Source organism: Tasmannia lanceolata, unplaced genomic scaffold (assembly GCF_043159265.1).
Source record: "Tasmannia lanceolata isolate RefF3 unplaced genomic scaffold, GAP_Taslan_0.1 ptg000008l, whole genome shotgun sequence".
NCBI lineage: Eukaryota > Viridiplantae > Streptophyta > Magnoliopsida > Canellales > Winteraceae > Tasmannia > Tasmannia lanceolata.
The window spans coordinates 68,619,261-68,639,224 of NW_027518685.1; the positions used below are offsets into that span (position 1 = coordinate 68,619,261).

General features: G+C 37.3%; 1 long non-coding RNA gene across 8 annotated transcripts; it reads right to left on the bottom strand.

The window, feature by feature from the left end:
- Positions 1 to 1,288: 1,288 nt before the first annotated feature.
- Positions 1,289 to 13,923, bottom strand: LOC143885526 (uncharacterized). Of its 8 annotated transcripts, XR_013253387.1 has the most exons (7): positions 13,447 to 13,923; positions 13,198 to 13,344; positions 13,018 to 13,083; positions 10,808 to 12,910; positions 10,471 to 10,616; positions 5,969 to 6,072; positions 1,289 to 1,500 (listed from the first exon to the last, which is right to left on the bottom strand). It is a non-coding gene; the product is annotated as an uncharacterized LOC143885526 (long non-coding RNA). The 8 variants fall into 8 exon arrangements; XR_013253386.1 differs by lacking the exon at positions 1,289 to 1,500 and having other exon boundaries at positions 5,736 to 6,072; positions 13,447 to 13,922; XR_013253388.1 differs by lacking the exons at positions 1,289 to 1,500; positions 5,969 to 6,072 and adding an exon at positions 8,457 to 8,737 and having other exon boundaries at positions 13,447 to 13,922.
- Positions 13,924 to 19,964: the final 6,041 nt, after the last annotated feature.

A 19,964-nucleotide genomic window follows, 5' to 3' on the forward strand; every position in this document is an offset into this window, starting at 1 on the left:
CTTGTGCAGGTGTAACGATAGAGGATCCTGTGCTGTTTTTCAGCATGCCCTAATTTAGAGAACCCCCTTGCGAGCAACCCCCATCACTTTTTATATTGCCTCTCATCTTACCTTCACAGGGATAGTCCCAATAACTAGCATTTGGTGTATCCCATATTTTTTTAAGGGAAGTGATATTTTCACCCTGAATACACTAGAAGGGGTGTGGCCAAGGACGACAATGGGGTGATAATATCATTTACCAAAATACTGATGTAAAAAAACTGTGAAGATCACACATGTTATAGATGAGACTTAACATTAAAACTCACCTTTGGTCAATCTAGACGGTCACGTTGTCATAGGTCACCTTGGCCTGTAACCATCCAAAACCACATAGATGATAGAGCCAATAAACGTAAACATCTGATTAAGACCATACAGATGGATGATCATAAAAAAGAAAGGGAAATGATATTTACACCCCTTTTATCACCAGGGACACCCATTTGCTAGTGTACTTAGCAATCAAAGCCACTGAATTTTTCTGATGTAAAGTACATTAGTCCCCTTTTTGCCATTGATACACTGCCGCTGGGTGTCCCTGGTGATCAAGAGGGGCGTAACTATCACTTCCTAAAAGAAAAGGAAGCAAAGATCCATATTTAGTTGACAAAAGTATACTTTTGGATAGGCAATTTCGGGGAAAGCCATTTCGCGGCTGGCTTTTGCATGTGAGAAACTCTAACCACTGCAAATTGTAATTTCAAAAGTTGGTTGAAACTCTAGCAATACTTTCCAAAATTCTGCAATTTCAAAATTAAGGTAGAATGTTTAGTACCACATCGACTAAAACCATCCATATCCCATAATTTGAGGACTATATATCGCACTCAAATCAATACAATTAGGGCCCGTTGGGATACCTCATATTTTGTATTTGGATTTGGAATTGAGTTTTGACTACAAAATGAATAGATCCGGCAACTGATGTTGAGAGAGAGAGAGAGAGAGAGAGAGAGAGAGAGAGAGAGAGAGAGAGAGAGAGAGAGAGAGAGAGAGAGAGAGAGAGAGAGAGAAGAGGGTACTCCCAAGTGGAGGAGAGAGGTCAAGGAGCAAAGAGGGTGAAGGAAACTGCCAGAATTGTGGATTTCCAATTTCTTATTTTCACAGCAAGTTTAGAAATCTGATTTTTTTTCACTGTCAGATGCTGAATTAGAAATCCAAGAATTTGATCCGATCCAAATTACAATGCAAAAAGGGCTGCAAATGTGAGAAATCAAAATCAAAATCTTTTCAGCATCCAAACACACCCTTAGATATATAAGAAAATTCCATGTACAATAAAACTCAGAACGTTGTACAAGAGAATTCAATGTATAAGAGCATTCCTTCATCCTTCCAGGAGAGAATGTGCCTGAGTTCTTCTGGAACAGAGTTAAATAACACTCGATCTTTAGAAATGTTTCCCCAATTTTGGATTGTGACTTGTAGAAAAAAAAAAGATCTTAGGAGTAGTCACTGCAACAACAAGCCCATTTCTAGTTATATCCCTAAGTATATTTGCTGCGTTTTCATAGTAAATTTCCATTATTACATTAGGAAACTGAGTTTCCTTCTAATTTCAATTCCTTAGGAAAGATCCATATTAGTTGAGATTTTTTTCCCTTTCCTTGTTTCTTATCCTTCCAATTCTAGAGTTGGATATTATTGAGGCTAAGCTCTAGATCATAGGAATTCAGGTTTGAATCATGGGGGACATGTTTGAGTTCAAGGTTTCGTGAAAATGTCAAATAGGTCTTCCTCAATAGAATAGCCTTATACAGCATAGCCAAAAAAAATTTGATATAATTCACATTGGATAGATAGAATGGTGGGTACAATGATGGGTTTTCTATGTTCAATTACGTGTCTATTTGGTCAGTTTTATTCTATTAGACTTAATTAAATAAAGAATGAAAGCATTCTAGAGCTATATATTTGTTGCATTATGAATTTCAGAAACATGGAGATCAAATCCATGCAAATGATTCAGGATTTTAATGATTCAGGATAACAATCTTTGAGCTATTCATGATCGCATACGATCATGCAATCACAAATGGCATCAGAACAATTTGGTATGGATGCTTGCATCACTATATATCATCATATGAGGAAAAATTCATGACGAAGCCACGAGGGTGAATAAATAGTTTTTTTAATTTTGAAGTTTATTCATGGAAGCCATATTTTCAAGTAGAGACTAATTCATAAAATCATGCTGAGCCGATGCCGTTTGATTCCATAACCTGTCCGGGAGCCCATTTCCAAGTGTAGACCGATCTCTATAGAGTTAATTTAGGTCCTACAACTATTATGGGTGGCGAATAGTGTAAAATTTGAGAGGCTAGAGCCTTTTTCTCCAATTTTGAAAAACGAAGATGAAGAAAAGAAAACAGATGAAGGGAGACACGTGCTCTCTATCAATACAAATGGGAGAAGATCGCTCCTCCCCAGTTGAAATCTCGTATCTTTACAATAGGATTTTGATGATGTGGCTTTGTTTGGCTGCAGGTAGCTACCTTGATAATTAGTGGTATAAGTAGTCTATAGGGAGGAGAGAAACATTTGATTTACTTTGAATTTACCTTGTAGAATAGTGATAAGTAGTGTTCAGTTACCAAACTCATAGAATTTGACTTGGAGAATGATGCTCTTCCTTTCTTGTCTCTCCCTCTTCGTTTTCTATATTGGTAATGACAACCCCTCCCACTACGAGGTTCGGAACAAACACCAAGGGGCTGTTTGGATATGCGGATTTTAGAATCTTGGATTTTCTCAAAATCCTGGATGGAAGATGAGAGAAGAAGGAGACCGTCTGTCGTTTTCAGATTTGACGCCCTTCTTTCCGTCGAGCCAGAGAGCAGGAGATCGTCCCATTTCCAGGTTTTAGAAAGGGATTTTTGCTGATTAGTCCCTACATGGCAAAATAATTGCTTATTAGTCCTTAAGAAAAGCATATTTGCTTAACGGTCCTACTTTTAGAAAATATTTGCTAAAAGGTCCCTAAAACTCACGAACTTCAATTTTCTCCGTTAAAAATTTTAAAATGGCAAATTTACCCCCCAACCCATTTAATCGGTTTTAGCGTTTTTGGATTTTCCCTCCAATTTTTTAGGAAAAAAACTAGGAAATAGGCGACAATATTATCTCTTCCAATATTCTTGCCAAAAAAACTCCAACAAAAAAATCGTTTTAGGAATTAAAAAAAATTGAAAATCCCTCTAAAATAAAGTAAATAGGGTCGGTTTGAGTTATCTTTTCTTCATAGATAAATAAAGTAAGAAATTTTATGAATATTTTTCGTTTCTAATTTTTCTAAGAAATCCTATCTTGGTTGGATTGCAAGAAAATATCTCTAATGGAAAAAAATTTCTATGGAAATTTTTTCATTGAGGAATTATGTCTCATTAATTTAGAGGGATAACATCATAAACCAAAGGTCCCTAACTGAAAATTTGAATAGGGTTGGTTTACCTTATCTTTTTTTTATGTGTAATAAGAAATTTTAGGTTTTTTTTCATGTCCTAACTTTTCCAATAAAATTCCTACAATCCAACGGGCCTTAAGTAGAAGGCATTTTGTAAGAGAAGCACTAATCCATCTTGCTAGGAAGGAGCTGCAGTTTCAAACAGTTGGAGGTCTCGGTGTTCTTGATCACTGCCACCAGTCGCAATATGATAGGCTTTTAGTTTTGTTTTGGGAATAAGAACTAGGTTTTGGCTTCTAATCTTAGGAGAAGAAGAAGGGAGAATTTCAAAGGGAAACTAAATATTGGAAGAGAATATTGTTGCTTATTTCCTAGATTTTTTCCTAAAAAATTGGAAGGGAAATCCAAAAACACTAAAAATGATTAAATGGGTTGGGGGGTAAATTTGCCATTTTAAAATTTTTAACGGAGAAAATTGAAGTTCATGAGTTTTAGGGACCTTTTAGCAAATATTTTCTAAAAGTAGGACCGTTAAGCAAATATGCTTTTCTTAGGGACTAATAAGCAATTATTTTGCCATGTAGAGACTAATCAGCAAAAATCCCTTGTAGAAATCTCAAGATGGGAGATTTCTGGGAGAGATTTCTAAAACCTGGATTTCTCACTTAAAATCAAAGAAACGCTATCAAGACAGCATACAACAGCTTGATCATGAACCCTCTTTTACATTGTTTTCAAGCTAAAACCTGGATAGAAGGCTGCCTCTTGTCTCCCATCTACAATTTGTAAGAAATCCAAGATTCTAAAATCCCTTAGGGGGCATTTGGATACGCGGATTTTAGAATCTTGGATTTCTTCAAAATTGTAGATGGGAGACAAGAGAAGGAGACCATCTATTTCGCTTCTCTTTAGAATCTTGGATTTTAAGTAAGAAATCCTATATTACTCATGCAGGACACTTGCAAAATATTGACGGATTCCGGGCACCTGAAGAGGAACAACAATTATAGAAACCTCTATCGATTGGAGAGCTAGGATCAGCCTATATCGATTGGAGGGCTAGGATCAACCTATGGAAATGATTTTACGGGCACAACCGATTGATGTCGTGTTCCATCACATGGACGGTTTGGATCAACCTATAACCCTCTATATATCGGAGGGTTTGGATCAACCTATGAAAATTATTTTTGGGGCACAACCCATGTAGGCAGCGGCCCATCTAATGGACGGTTTGGATCATCCTATGTAGGTAGAGAAAAAAAGGAATTTCTTTTCTTTTTATCTGAGATTTACACGTCAGCATTACTCTTTTACCATTAACCCCTTTGCTAATATCTAACATCTATCTCGATGAGAAATTATTTAAGGGTAAAATCGTAATCTACATATGAAAAGTACCGACACGGGTACCTGTCTATGACAATTACGGAAAAAAACTACCAAGAAGAGGTAAAAACATATGACAATGACGAAAGAACTACTTTATGTTACTCATGGAGGACACTTGCAAAATATTGACGGATTTCGGGCACCTGAAGAGGAACAACAATTATGGAAACCTCTATCGATTGGAGGGCTAGGATCAGCCTATATCGATTGGAGGGCTAGGATCAACCTATGGAAATGATTTTACGGGCACAACCAATTGATGTTGTATTCCATCACATGGACGGTTTGGATCAACCTATAACCCTCTATAGATCGGAGGGTTCGGATCAACCTATGAAAATTATTTTTGGGGCACAACCTATGTAGACAGTGGCTCATCTCATGGACGGTTTGGATCATCCTATGGTACGGGCCATACCGTACATTTTAATAAAGTGAGGAGTGCGATCATCAAAATACGGTGAGTAGTGCCATTAATTGGAAGAATGTGTTTGTGGGTGAAAGAGAAAAAACATAAAATTTTGTTATTAATTTTGTTTTTTGCCACTTATATCAATCACAATTATTTGAGGAAGGTAATTGGTGCTCCTATCCCTTTTTTGGTTTCTTCTTTTGAGGGAGGGGAGGGCAATATTCTTTAGCCTTGAAGCGGATGAGAAACCTAGTATGTGAAATACTAAGAAAATGAAAGGAAAGAAATGTACAGCCTATAGAAGAGAACCTAAAATTATCTGATTTTCCATCACCTTCAGAATCCAAAAATCTCTAGTACAAAAAACAATTGAACCTATGCATCAAAGTCTGACTCAACCTAACTGCATTTCGTGATCCTTGCAGGACCTCACTTCAATTGATCCATTACTGATATTGCAAAAAAGTAAACCATTTAAAAGAGAAATACAAATTGTTCTCAGCTTCAATAAAGGGCGACATAAAAGCAGATAATTCCTTAAATAAAAGGTGAAGGATCTAATCTCACTATCAGAAAATTCAAGCTCAAGGCAGTAAGAGTAAAGTAGATAACAAAGTAAAGAATAAAATGACAAACATATATGGAAAAAATTAAAAAAAGGAGATAAAATAGAAATAGAGATTTCACAATTAGAATCAGTAAACGTGTCTGACCTTCGGTGGTCTTTGAGGAGAGATGAAGAGGTTTGTGCTGCTTCTTTGTAAAAAATCCCCTCCCGTTATCAGAGCAAAAGCCTATAGAAGCCCTAGAAATGCCCCTATATAGAACATAAAAAGATAAAATTACAGAACAAATACTCGTAAAAATATAGAAGAATTTTTAAGTTATAAGGAAAATTCCAACTTACACACCATTTTTGCAGAAGGCCCTGTAATCCTCACCAATCTGACCGAGAATCAGTTGACGGGATGCTTAGCCAAAGGAAAGATCTGGGCAGCCATGGAGTGATGGAGATGAATTGGAGGTGATGATTTTTGGGAGATGAAGAAACCCTCTCAAGGTTGGAAATAACGATTTAGGGTTTTGCTCGGTTGGATAGATGGAGGGATGTGGGAAGAGAAACATCGGGAGGAGGACACGCCTCGCGTTACATGATGTGGACGCACGGAAATCTCGAGAGAGAAAGAGAAAGAGAAAATATGGAGAGAAAATCTTGAAACTATCGGGCGGAGATTTTCTCTCGCTAACTAAAAGGGTGAGAAAATATCGAGAGAAAATCTCTAAAATATCGGGCGGAGGTTTTCTCTCAAGTGAGACGAAATAGGAGGTTGACACGTAAGCAAAGTCTTTTAAAATCGTAGAAAATATACGGTAAGACGAAAGGAGAGGCCGGTCCTTACAGATCTTTTTCGGTCCGTGCATCGCACGGGGTTTTTAACTAGTATATATATATACACATACTACAATCTAGCAGGAGGAAAAAGAAAATTGTTTTCTTTTTATCTGGGATTTACACGTCAGCATTACTCTTTTACCATTAACCCCTCTGCTGATATCTAACATCTATCTCTATGAGAAATTATTTGAGGGAAAAATCGTAATCTACATACGAAAAGTACTAACACAGGGTACCTGTCTATGACAATTACGGAAAAAAATACCAAGAAGAGGTAAAGACATATGACAATGACGAAAGAACTACTTTATATTACACATGCATGACACTTGCAAAATATTGACGGATTCCGGACACCTTAAGAGGAACAACAATTATGGAAACCTCTATCGACTGGAGAGCTAGGATCAGCCTATATCGATTGGAGGGCTAGGATCAACCTAGGGAAATGATTTTACGGGCACAACCGATTGATGTTGTGTTCCATCACATGGACGGTTTGGATCAACCAATAACCCTCTATAGATTGGAGGGTTCGGATCAACCTAGGAAAATTATTTTTGGGGCACAACCTATGTAGGCAGTGGCCCATCTAATGGACGGTCTGGATCATCCTATGGTACGGGCCATACTGTATATTTTAATAAAGTGGGGAGTGCGATCATCAAAATACCGTGAGTAGTGCCATTATAAAATATGGTAATGAGGACATTAGCACTATATATAATTTGAAACCATCGTTGTTACTTGGATGTTCCCACGCAGGTCGGGTTCAACCCGAACCCAACAGGTTCAACCCGAATTTGGGTTGGGTTGGGTTGGGAAAAATCAACCCGAATTGGAAATCGGGTCGGGTTGGGTTGTCGGGCAACCCGACCCGACCCGAAACCCGAATTTGGGTTCCATCTGAAGAAGTTCTGTATATTTCTTTTTCTTTTTCAACATTGAAATAGTCTCCACAGTCCACAATGGAAGATTTGGATAATCCTATGGTGCGGGCCATACCTTACTTCAATAAAGTGAGGAGTGTGATCATCAAAATATAGTAGTGCGGATAACATTTCCCTTTGTTAATTGTTAGTCTCTGTTTGGTTTGGGTTTTGAGAACCAATTGTGAGTTAAAAACTGATTATTGGTGACTCACTATTGGTTCTCAAATCCAAAACAACCTAGCTTGAGTTGAGGTGGTCAACAATTGGTAGCAATAATCGGGAAATCCGACCCAACCCGACCCAACCCAACCCGAATTGCAAATCGGGTTGGGTCGGGTTGAACCCAGTCAGGCTGAAAATTGGGTTGGGTCGGGTTGGGTTGGAAAACATGGGTTCCTCGGGTTGGGTCGGGTTGAGACCCAAGTTGCACCCCTAACGATGACGAAAAAACGACTTTTCCTTATCCACTATGTGCAAGTCAAATTACGGAAAGTTTGATATTACGAATGTAGGACACCTGTAAAAATATTGACGAATCCTGGGCACCTTAAGAGGAACAACAATTATGGAAACCTGTATAGATTGGACGGCTAGGATCAACCTATGGAAATTATTTTACGGGCACAACCTATTTATGTTGTGTTCCATCACATGGACGGTTTAGATCAACCTATGATGTGGTTTGTACAATTCTTTGTCGGCCCGTGCATCGCACGGGGTTTTTTGCTAGTATATATATATATATACTAGTAAGAAACTGTATAAATGAATAACCAAAAAACTGAGTATAAATCAGGAACACACTTGAACCACTCCACCTACGTGCACATATATATAAATCAAGTCTATAGACATTCAATTGAAAATACCACATCAAGAGTCTAAAGAAAGGAAAGAGATCCAAGAGAAAGGAAATAGTTTTCCAGCTATTAATTAAACAGCCAGAAAGGAAATAGAAATAGATATTTCTTAAATTTGAAGCACACAAAGACAAAATTTTCACGAGCATTACTTCTCATCACCTCAATCTCCTCGTAGGGTAGAATAATGTCTGAAGCTCTAATCCTTCTTAATTTTCTCTTCCTCTTGGTTGCACCAAGGAGGATAGAAGTCTCATTGCAGCAAAAAACCATATGATATTTAGGAAAAATCACCTACAAAGTTTATCTACGAAAAATCTAAATTTTATCTAAGAAAGAATGCACATAAAGGACAGAAACCAAAATCACATATGAGAAACTAATCCCATCAAGAACAAAACAAATATAAACCCATGAGACCTACTGAAGAAGAAATGTACAACAATCCAAAAATGTCATCACATATTAGAGAAAATCCCAAAAGATTGCACACTAAAACAGAAAAGCAAGAGTAAGAAAGAATAAAAAGCAAAAATAAAAGGAATAAAGAAGTTTTTTTTGTTTTCTACTTTCACCTGTGCATCATGTATGGGGCGACAAAGAAAAAGTAAACAACATTTAGCAGTGGGTTTACAACTTGTAGAATTGCATAATCAAGTAAATCAGTTGTAAAAAGAGATCTGCAGTAAGGAGTGGAGATAACAAATGAATGAAATGTTCTTGGGAGAGCTCCTTTTGAAATAAGCTACTTGCTGGCCTTAACACTTCTTATAATAACCTCTCACAAAAATCATAGAATAACCAGTACCCTATCACAGGCAGTGAGAGCCAGTTGTTGTGTTGTACTGCAATGCAAATTCCATAGAAAATTCGAATGGGGATTCAAGTTAAAACAGACAAAATGGTTGCAAGGTAGCAAGGGAATACAATGCTTGGATTGTTCGGTACCCAGGATATACACTTTTTCCTTTTTTGAGATTATAAAAGAGAGACACAGAAAATTATCAGGAAAGAAACATTGATCCTGCAGTACACAAATGCAATTTTTTTTATTTTTTGTCTCGGAATTCAGGATACACACATTTTTTACTTCAAAGGATGGCACAAATAACACATCAAGAAAGGGAGTGAGATTGTAATGGAGTTGGCCTGAGGGTGAAGGCATCCGCCGATATGAGTTTTACTCGAGCGATTTTATACTTGCAAGCAAACTAAGATCATAGAAAACCAGGGGTCATCCTAGAGATGATGAGAAGAGCAGGTTAACAGTTCCTTCCAAGTAGAGGAAAGTTTAAGTTCTCAGAATTGAAAACTAACAATTGCCTAGGGAAAAATAAAACAGGTATAGGGGGGAGGAATGCCTGGAATTTGCACCTAATCCTTGAATAAATTATGTTTCAATAATATGAATAAATGCCTCGTATTCATAACTGCTTCAGATTTGAAAGTATTCTTCATATTCAACTCTTTCAGTTTCAGCTGAAAGAAAGAGCGCACCTTCAGCTGAAAGAAAAACGCAGTCCTCCCTCAAACTTAAGGAATTTACAGCCTTAAATTGAACAACTTTGGGACTAACACTTCATACCCCATGAGAAAAAAATCTGAGAAGATTAGATCAATACTGAATATGTTTCTCTGTCCAACATTAGCAACTAATTTTTACTTGCATAAGCTCGACTCAATCCATGTGGGTTCTAGCTCACATGCATATTTGCAAACAACCTGATTTTCAAAAGTAAGCATAATCTCATTTTAGGAATAAAAGAATGAAGAAAGAAGATGAAAAGATGTAAACTGAAATAAAATCAAATTAAAAGCAAAAGCAACGGAAAAAATCTGAAAAGTATAATGTACCATGAAATGTAATTGAGAAGCTTCTAGCAAAAGCAATATCCGCACATTCTCATAACTATGAACTGTAAAACGTAATTGATGTTAGACACAAAAATATATGCACATTGGAAGCCTATTCTGTAGAATGCAAATAGCAAAAGAAGGCATCAAACCCTAATTTTAATGTAAATTACCAAGGACGTTCTAAGTTCAAGTAGCCTGCGTGATGATCTCCGTGAGCATTGGCCTAATCCCAACCTCAAGGACGGAGTATCCCTCCTCTCCAAGCTCTCTGGTCAAGACCTCCTTCAGTTCCGGGAAAAAGTCCATCAGCTACAAACTAAATGGAAAAAATAATTAGAAACTAAAGTAAATAGAGATATGAGGAAACAACATAAATTTATGAAACTCTAGTATCTGAATCGAATAGCAGGAATGGGAGAAAAGTAGAAGAGAAGAAAAAAATCCACCTTCCAATCTTTACTCATCAAATATATATGCTAATTTATAAAAATATCCATATCAATTTACCTCAAGATCTAGACCTGCTGAAAATATCTGGTAGAAAGGTGAGGGATGATGGAATCTCAAATGACCCTGCATTTTAAAGGTCAATATTTACAACAAAAAAGAAAAGAAAAGTAGGTAATCTGAAATTGACCTGCAATTTTACAGAAAACCCATTACGATCTCGATCGAAGGGGAAACCCTGAAAGTAGAAAACTGTTTTTGAAATTAAACAGAATGATGTAGCATGATAGATAAAAGGAAAATAACACAAAATGCAATTGAAGTTCACAACATCTATCCACAAATCCAAATAGATTAGTTAAAAACATTGCAGAAAAACAAATCAAAAGTGAATGGATTGTAAGATTTAGAGAAGGTAACTATCGTTGCCCGGGACCTTCTCAAATGATTATGTACAAAGTAAAAGGGAAAAACACATTAGATGGCTATAAGTGGTTAAACAACACCAAACAGTTAGTTCATTGCATTCCATAAATTGAAACATACCTTAGGCCCTGTTTGTTTTGGATTTTGAGAGGGATTGGGAGTCAAACTATTGGAATTCAATATTCAGTTTAGGACTCAGTAATTCCGAATCACGTTGGTCTATAGTAGGAAATAATAAAAAAGATGGTAAATTAGGGCAGTTTATTTATCACCCATACCTCGTTTTAAGAACTCCCACACCACACATGTTCAATTTCGGAAAATAGGGAAAGTAAGAAACAAAGGCAACCCCAGAAATCCTAAGGCTACTTGCATATGATCCAAGCCATCAAACAAACAAAATTGCCATAGGAACCCAACAACAGAAGTAATATGCACTTTGCAGTCAAAATTACTCACATACAGACCATAAAATGAGAAACACAAAAACAAATCAGGTGATAGTGCTTCATTAACATGGTTGTAACAATCTAGTTGTCTCGTGGATTTCTTCTCTAAAGTAGTGCACTTCTCTACTCACCACTAAACAATACATTCCGAACAATCATCAAATTGGATCACATGGTCAAACCAAAGGAAACCAAAAAGCTAAGAAATAGGTTGAGTTAGAAGGTCTCACTATTTTCGATCCAGAAGTACCTTGTTATTAGTGAATGGAAGGTGTTTTGGCAGACTAAAAAGGCTCAATTATCAACATCTTGCATCCCAATAGGGAGTCAAACTCCTTGTCCTAATAGCAGTTTAGTAGAAAATTAGAATGCATGTGCATAGAAACAGAGATAGGAGGTATGTTGGTTGTTTAACTTCATAAGGAAATTGTCAGGGTTTGATATCTGAGATTTGTTACGTTGGCTGGTACCAAATTCCATGATAAATGAGTGACTCCCATTGATTCCTCCCAAGAGAATAAGTCTGTGGGAAATGAGGGTGACTACCATTGATTCCTCCCAAGTGAATCATCGACAGAGACAATTCGCCACCTCTGATCTTTTCCAGCACATCACTTTGCAATAAATCTGTGAACGGAAGAAATCTCAATGAACAAACAGGGGAAAAAAGAAGAGTCATCGTTCAAGAAACAACATCCTTTAGAGGCCGAACAGTAGAATACAAACATGGAAAATGGGAAAAACAACCCAATTTCCACGTCAACGCCAAGCATATGAAAATGGAAAGATTCAAAACCAACCCCAAAAGAAGACTGCTAGGCTCAGCAAAACACCGTAAAAAATTCAATAAAAGCCTAGAAAAAACATGATTAAGCAACCAAGGACCACATGCTCACTGTTAGGAAATGGGTCAGTTGAAAGGATATATTAAAAAACGGGAAATTCCCTTACCGTGCCAATTTCTTTCAGAACTACTAAGTAATGCTTTGTTGTGGACCAAAAAATCAGAAATAGAGAGGAATAAAAAAAGGAACAATTCAAAAAAGGAACTACTAAGAGGAATCCAAATGCGGAACAATTCAAGGAACTACTAAGAGGAAACAAAAGAGGAATCCAAATTTTCTTGTGGCAATGCTCGTCATATCTCACAAGCTCAGTCTCTCTCTCTCCAAGGACGACGGCACTGCTAACCCAAAATCTCGCCGTCTTTCTCTCTCGATCGGCCCCATCTCTCTCACCATCCCTTGCACTACCACCACCCTTGCATCGCCATCAAATCAGCAAAAGCCTGGATTTATGGCGCAAGCATAATATTAATTAATTGATTGGAAAAGGGTGCATACAATCTGTTTACATAGAACAGAATAAAGAAAATGGATTCATAGATGGACTCACCTTCAGTTGCTAAAATGCTCCCAAGGAAATCTAAGCCTCGAGTGGATTGAAGCCACTTTGACAAACCTGAATTTTCTCCCCGGATTCAGTTGGGAGTGAAATTCCATATCAGAAAAACCCTAATCGGCTAAGAGAAGCATGAAAATATCGAAACGACAACCACCAAATCCAAATACAAACCTTACAAACCCTCGAGCAAGTAAGCAACTGTTCCAAACCCAAATCGTGCCCCAGCTTCAATGACATGAAGATATTGCAGGTGAGGGAAGGAGAAAATCTCGCGAGATTTGTTTATACCTGCAATACAATTATTTTTTAATGGTATACCTGCAATACAATAGAAAGAGTAAGATCATAATCAAAATAGATAAAACCCTCAAAAAACCATTCTTTAAGTAGAAAAAAATTAATACAACTGCTCATCACCACCTTCTCACTAAAAGTACCATCGTCCCCAATGACGCACCAAGGCTGTAACAGTCCATCTGCCATAAATATCCATTGATTCAACAAAGAAACCTCATTGTAAGGATTTATCCCTTGCTGATAAATCCATAAAAAAAAGGCTAGAGAGGTGAAATTAAAGTCTGGAACCCAAACTTAGCAGCAGATATCAACAGAAGGTGTCTTAAAAACCAGGACATGCCGAAGGGAATTCGTGGAAGAGAGATTCACACCATCTCTTTTTGCACGATTTTCTCCCCTAAGAACTCGCCAGTAAAGAGAGCGATCCGATTTTCTCGTGAGATTTTCTACATATGACGATATAGGTCTAGTAGCGAAGGGGGAAAATGTAAGCAATAGGAAAAGCGGTTGAATAAATGGGCTTGCTAAGCAATTTAGCCGAAAGCCATTTTGTGGCTAACTTTTGCACCAGAGAACCGCCACCTCAGATAAATAAAAGGAATATGGTAGGAAAAGCTTTTCGAGTGCAGCATTTTTTGGGAGTGTTGATATGAAATTCGAGGGGAGGAGGTTGCATTTGATGTAAGATGAGGAGAGGGTGTATTGTGAAGAAAAAAATATAGGAAAGAGGCACCCTTTAGGCCCCATTTTCAAAACCTATTATACATGGGATTAGGAAAATAAATAAAAGTTGAAATTGTCAAAAAAAACATGTAGAGATTAGATAAAAAATTTAGTTGAACTACAAATATGGCATTTGCTAGGCAATTTATCCTAGAAGGGGTGAATTTATCACTGCCCATTTTCACATAAATGGTTCCCCCTGTTTGGATAACAAGAAAAACATTTTTGACGGAAAAAGGTTTCTTCCTTTCGACAATTTAGAGGGAAATGATATGGTTATAGTTAATTTAAATGGATACTATCATACATAAGAGGCTCCTCTAAGTAAAAATTGAATAGGGTTAGTTCAAGTCATCTTTTTTCATGTGTAAAAAACAGTAGGGACTTTTAAATATATTTTTCCTTTCCAAACTTTTCTAGAAAATTTCTGCAATCGAAACAGGGTGAAATGATACATTATCTCCCCCTTACTTCCACAGGCCACCCCCTCTACTGTATTTGTGACCCCACTCTTTAAACTACAAGACGGTGGACCGGGGGAAGAAAAGGGGACAATTATATCATTTATATATCCCCCCGCATGCTAAAAACAAGTACTGAAGTTGCAACTAGAAAAGAGGCCCCATTTATACTTTTGGTCGCTCAAATTTTATTCGAATCCAACCCATTCCAATTAGGGTTTCAAGTTGGTTTTCCGGCTGCAACCCCTCCTTTCTGACAAATAATCAAACAAACGGCAAGTGGGTTTTCTTCCTATTGATTTGATGTTCGAGATCAGTAGATTAATTTGCTTGTAATTTCACTTTCTGCAAATTTTCATAATCCCCTTTTCCTTTTAATTTAAATTTCCATTTTTTTTGTTGAACTTTCAGCTGTTACAATTGTCGAGCCTCCGTGGATTTTCTCACATGCAAAAGTCAGCCGTGACGTGGCTTTTCTTAAAATTGCCTAGCAAGTCCCAATGAACTCATGTATAGTACAACATCAAGTGGTCTTAAACTATGTTGCCTGTAAGAACATTTTAGATAATTCAAGTAAGCCAGCCATCATCAACATCCTCTGAAAAAAGTAGTACCCTCATAATCTCCGAAGTATCAACAAATTAAACAAAAAAAAAAAAAAACACAAACATGCTGGAAAGAAGCTGTCCAAACCTGAAACCCTAGCAATCTTAATCCATCTTTTCCAATCTCTTTTTCATTTCTACTGCCCTTGAGGAAAAAACTGAGCAAAAGAAAAAGAAACCTAGCTTTGAATCATCATCATAAGTAAGAAAAACTCAGAAGAATCCCAAATCCAAGAAATTTCATAAATGAAAAAAAGAAAAGAACAGAGAGGTAGCGTTTCTAAAAGGTGACATGGGTAAATTACCCTGAAACAAGGTTTCTAAAATTTACCCTGAAACAGGGTTTCTAAAATTTACCCTGAAATAGGGTTTCTTGAAGAGGGGCAGAAATTGTTAGAAAATTTATGTGCAAATCTGTAATTTAGGATTCGAAAATACCTTATAAGAAATTAATCTCACAACTTGAAGACAGAGATTACTAATACTATTTTCTGTAATAATAATCTGTAAAGGAAAAAGAAATCGTTAGATCACTTATCGAGTTGAGGCACGAAGAATCTTCGCTGTCCTTAAGGCAAATCTCGCCCCCACTATGACGAATCAAAGGTGCAGATGCGCGTCTCGGCGTATGCCTCCAGGATACAACAACGCTCGCTCCAGGGGTGTGCACTCACTCAGCCCGGATGCCTAAGAACTTGCTTATATTTGCCAAAAGCCTTGAGCAGAAAACCAGAGAGAAAGGCAGAGAAGAGAAAGAGCAGAAGAAGAATCCGTCAAGGATAATCTTCTGTTTTCTCTAAAACCGATTTATATAGAAAGGTAATCGATCCGTTAGGATGAAACGTCGCACTCTTTTAGTGCGTGAGAGACGTTTTCCAAACGGTCACTAAACCACGATTAAGGAATCTCAAACGGTAAAAAAAGAATTAAAACAAAATAAATAAATTCTTGACCGTTAAAAGGAAAAATAAATAATAGAAAAAGAAAAGCCTTAGGTCCACGCGCGCGGCCGGCCGAGCCGCGCCGGGCCTGGCGGCTCGCGTGTGTGGTAAGATCAAAAGCCCACCGGACCCAAGTGGGCGATCCGTGCGCGTAGGATCCCCATAACCTCTTGATCATTTACAAGGTTAAGAGAGTGAAAGTATATATATGGCCACTCTCATCCTCTCACACTTCCCATCTAGGACTAAAGTTTTCTCATGACTTTAGTCTTTTTGGAGGGAAGCCCAAAAGCATACATAAAATTACTAAAAACACCCCATTGTAAGTTTGAATTACAAAAAGACTTCTTTTCACATAAAAAGTCAACAGAAATATGGGAGAGAAGAAAAAAAAAAAACATCAATCAGGCTTCTAAGTAGAAAGAAGACACAAAATTTCGGACAAATCCCAAGACCGAAAATCACAAATCAAGATGAAAAAAAAAAAAACAAGTATTACTGATGCACAGGTCAAACATTTACAAAAAAAAGTATTACTGGTCACCATTCATTTGTAAATTTACAAGTCCTGAGAAGATAAGTTCGGTGAGGATTTTCGGGCTTTGCTAATGATCTCGCGATACCGAGATTTTGGAGAGAGAGAGAGTCTTCGTGGGAATCTTGGGTCGAAAATCTCGGATTTGGGGGCGAGCAAAAGATACAGAGGGAAATATTCTCGGCAAGAGAGGGTTTTCCCTATTTTAATGGTTTTTTTCCTTCTTTTTTTTTTGTATTTTTTGCTGATTTTTTGGGAATTTGAGAAAATCAAAATAAACGGGAGGAGGAAGAAGGGGAGGATGACACGTGCTGTGAACAGTAAAACTTCCCTTCCTCTTTGTGGACACACTGTGTCTGTCCATTTTTTTCCATTTTCCCCTCCACTGTTGGATGGGTTAGGATCATCCTATGGGTCTAATTTTTTGTGGACACCTTATCTAGGTAAGGGACTTTCAAATGAATGGTTTGGATCACCCAAACAATGTGGGCCGTACTGTATTTAACCCGACCGAGTAGATAAGCTTAGCTACATGACCGAGTAGCAACACTTTTTCGATATATATATATATATATATATATATATATATATATATATATGTTTTCAAAGTTCAAAGTGATTGTTTTACATTAGTTCCAAAGTGGATTCATATAGTAGAGGATGTCTGATAGTTCAAAGATTCATACCGTTAGAAAAACTGAAAGAGGTTCCACAAGTCTAAAGTATTATACCGTGTAGGTGCACCAAATAACCAAATTCAATAGAGTTCATTCGACATTCAAAGATAGTAATTCACAAAGATTTTTCATAAGGTTGTCAATGCAGATGGTCACACAGTGGTCAAAGTTCATAAGCGTGAAGGAATCACAAATGGGTTTCACAAAAAATTCATATAATGGAAAAATCATTCAATGTAAGTCTCTTTGCCATAAGATTCAATAGATTTCAAAAAATAACGGAATTAGCATGCAAGACCCAAGTCAAGTCTAAAGTTTATCAATGGCTCCAAAGATTCAGAGAGTTTGGGATTCACAATGGCATAGTATTCAAAAGGTAAATCGCAGCACTAAAGTAGTACGAAATTACGTACCTCAAATGCCGAATATATATTCCTTCAACAATTTCTAGGGCATAATACCTATCCCAAACAATGGCATTCATATCAATAAATAGGCCTAGGATAGTGGCCAAAGCAATGGTTAAAACCTCCCAAAATTAAGAAAAATACTTCAAAATTTTCAATGGGTTCGGAAGTCCGACACTATTCATCGGACGCCCGCACCACTATTCATCGGATGCCCAACACTATTCATCAGACGCCTCTGCACACTTTCGGGTTTTCGGTTTACTATTCATCGGACGCCCGCAGCACTATTCCTGACTGGTTTTTGCCAAAATTCCAGATTCGTCCCGATTTTCCCAAAACTTCAACGGAGCATAACTTTTCCGTTTTAGCTCCGATTCGCTCGTGGTTGGATTCGTTGGATTCATATCGACGAGAGGAATCCATCTAAATCAATTTCACGCTCTGAATTAGTATGAGTAATTATTGTAAGATAATCTAATCTTTTAGGTTAAGCTTTCTAAAACTAAAATTCTATGATATAACTGCCAATTCTTGGGTTTGTTGGGGGTTGAAGGGCGATACTAACCCTAAGAATCCAAGATCAGTCAAAATATTCTTATTCTAAGCCATATTGATCACAAATCTTATCTTTTAAATACTTTAATTATTTTTTAGTGTTCTCAACATGCTAAACCTTATGTAGAACATAGATCTTACCTCGATTCACGTTCTCTCTTCTTGAATCACGTTCTTCCTCTCTTTCTCCTCATGGATCTTCTCTTAGGGCCACAAAGACAGTTTAGGGTTCTTAATCTCTCTTAAAGTTGTATTTATAGGCTTTTCTAAAGAAGCGCTAATTCTAATCCAACTTCTAATGACAAAATTACCCTTGATTCACAAAGCGGACGAATATTAAAGGGAGGGGTAAATTCGGGTATTTACAGTTATCCAAATAAAGGTATATAAAGAGACATTTGTCTCCAAGGAAGAGGTACCAAAACCAAAATCCAAACAAGTTTTAACATTTTATCTTTACTTTCAAGCACTGTACCTATACTTTTCCTAGCTATAGATTTTATCCGGATTAAGGATGTAATGAATTTATCTTCCCAAGTGAGTCCTTCCCTTTAATTCAACTATCCCTCGCATTGGCGTTTTGTTTCTATTCTTTTGTCATTTAGTTGAAATAGAACGGCTTGTAAACCCTGAGAGTCGTTTGCATTCTGCGTGAATCGATAGCGACATTTGCGTTCTACGCTCGGTGACGTTTCCCTTGCCAATCGCGAGTCATTCATGTTCTTCGCATGTCGACATGTCATTGACAATTTGCGCGTGTCGACATCTCCTCAGTTGGCATTATGTATGTACTGAAGATGTCCTTTCCATCTGTGTATAGATAGAGGAGCCCGAGGAAGAAGTGACGTTCTCCTCTTCATCTCAATCACCTGAAATCCAATCTCAGGGGATGGAAACGTTTCGGTTGCTGAATCCTCGAAATGAGTTTCCAATTTCATACCTCCTTGGCTGGCACGCCCTTGCATCACTCACACATACACACACTCCCCACACACGGTTGCACTGACCGACTGTGCCCTGGCATTTTAGACTGAACAGGACAGTACAAATGCATCATGTGAATTAAATGAATAAGACAAAATGTGCTGCTATGTGGCTGTTCTTTCTCTAAAAAGTGAGTCACGAAATGGCTTTTTGGTGAAATTGCCTAGAAAATCTCTCTTAGTGGGTTAGTCGATGCTTCTTCATAAATAACTTGGTCGTTCAGCAAGCTATGGAATGGTTTTTTTGCAAAATTTCTACTACAAATGAAGGACATAAGTGCATTTGAAATTTCTACTACTAATGAAGGACCAACCACTGACAATCTTGGAGAAGAAAATGAGTGAATTTGGGTGGAATTGAAGGAGGAGATAGGAAATGAGAAAGCAGAAAAGGGAGAGCTATTAAAGAGTTCACTTTGAGTCTAAAAAGAAAAAAGAGATTCTTTTTAACTGGCCCATATTCATCATCACTCACCCAAACCCGAAGGGAAGAGTACTTAGACAATTCATTTTTGAGCTCTTAACAAGTGGACAACTACTCCCTTTATGTTATGTGGCTTGTAGGGATTTGCTCGGTTCCACACTCGGTTAGGCTGTCAGAGGTTTCAGTAGGAATACTCTCTTTTATTGCATTTTAAAAAATATATTTAACTTCAATCAAGATAAGAAATATTCTTCACATGAGTATGACTAAGGAATTATCCGAAAATCTAAAATGTTCAATTTTGGTCACATGATGGGTATATATATC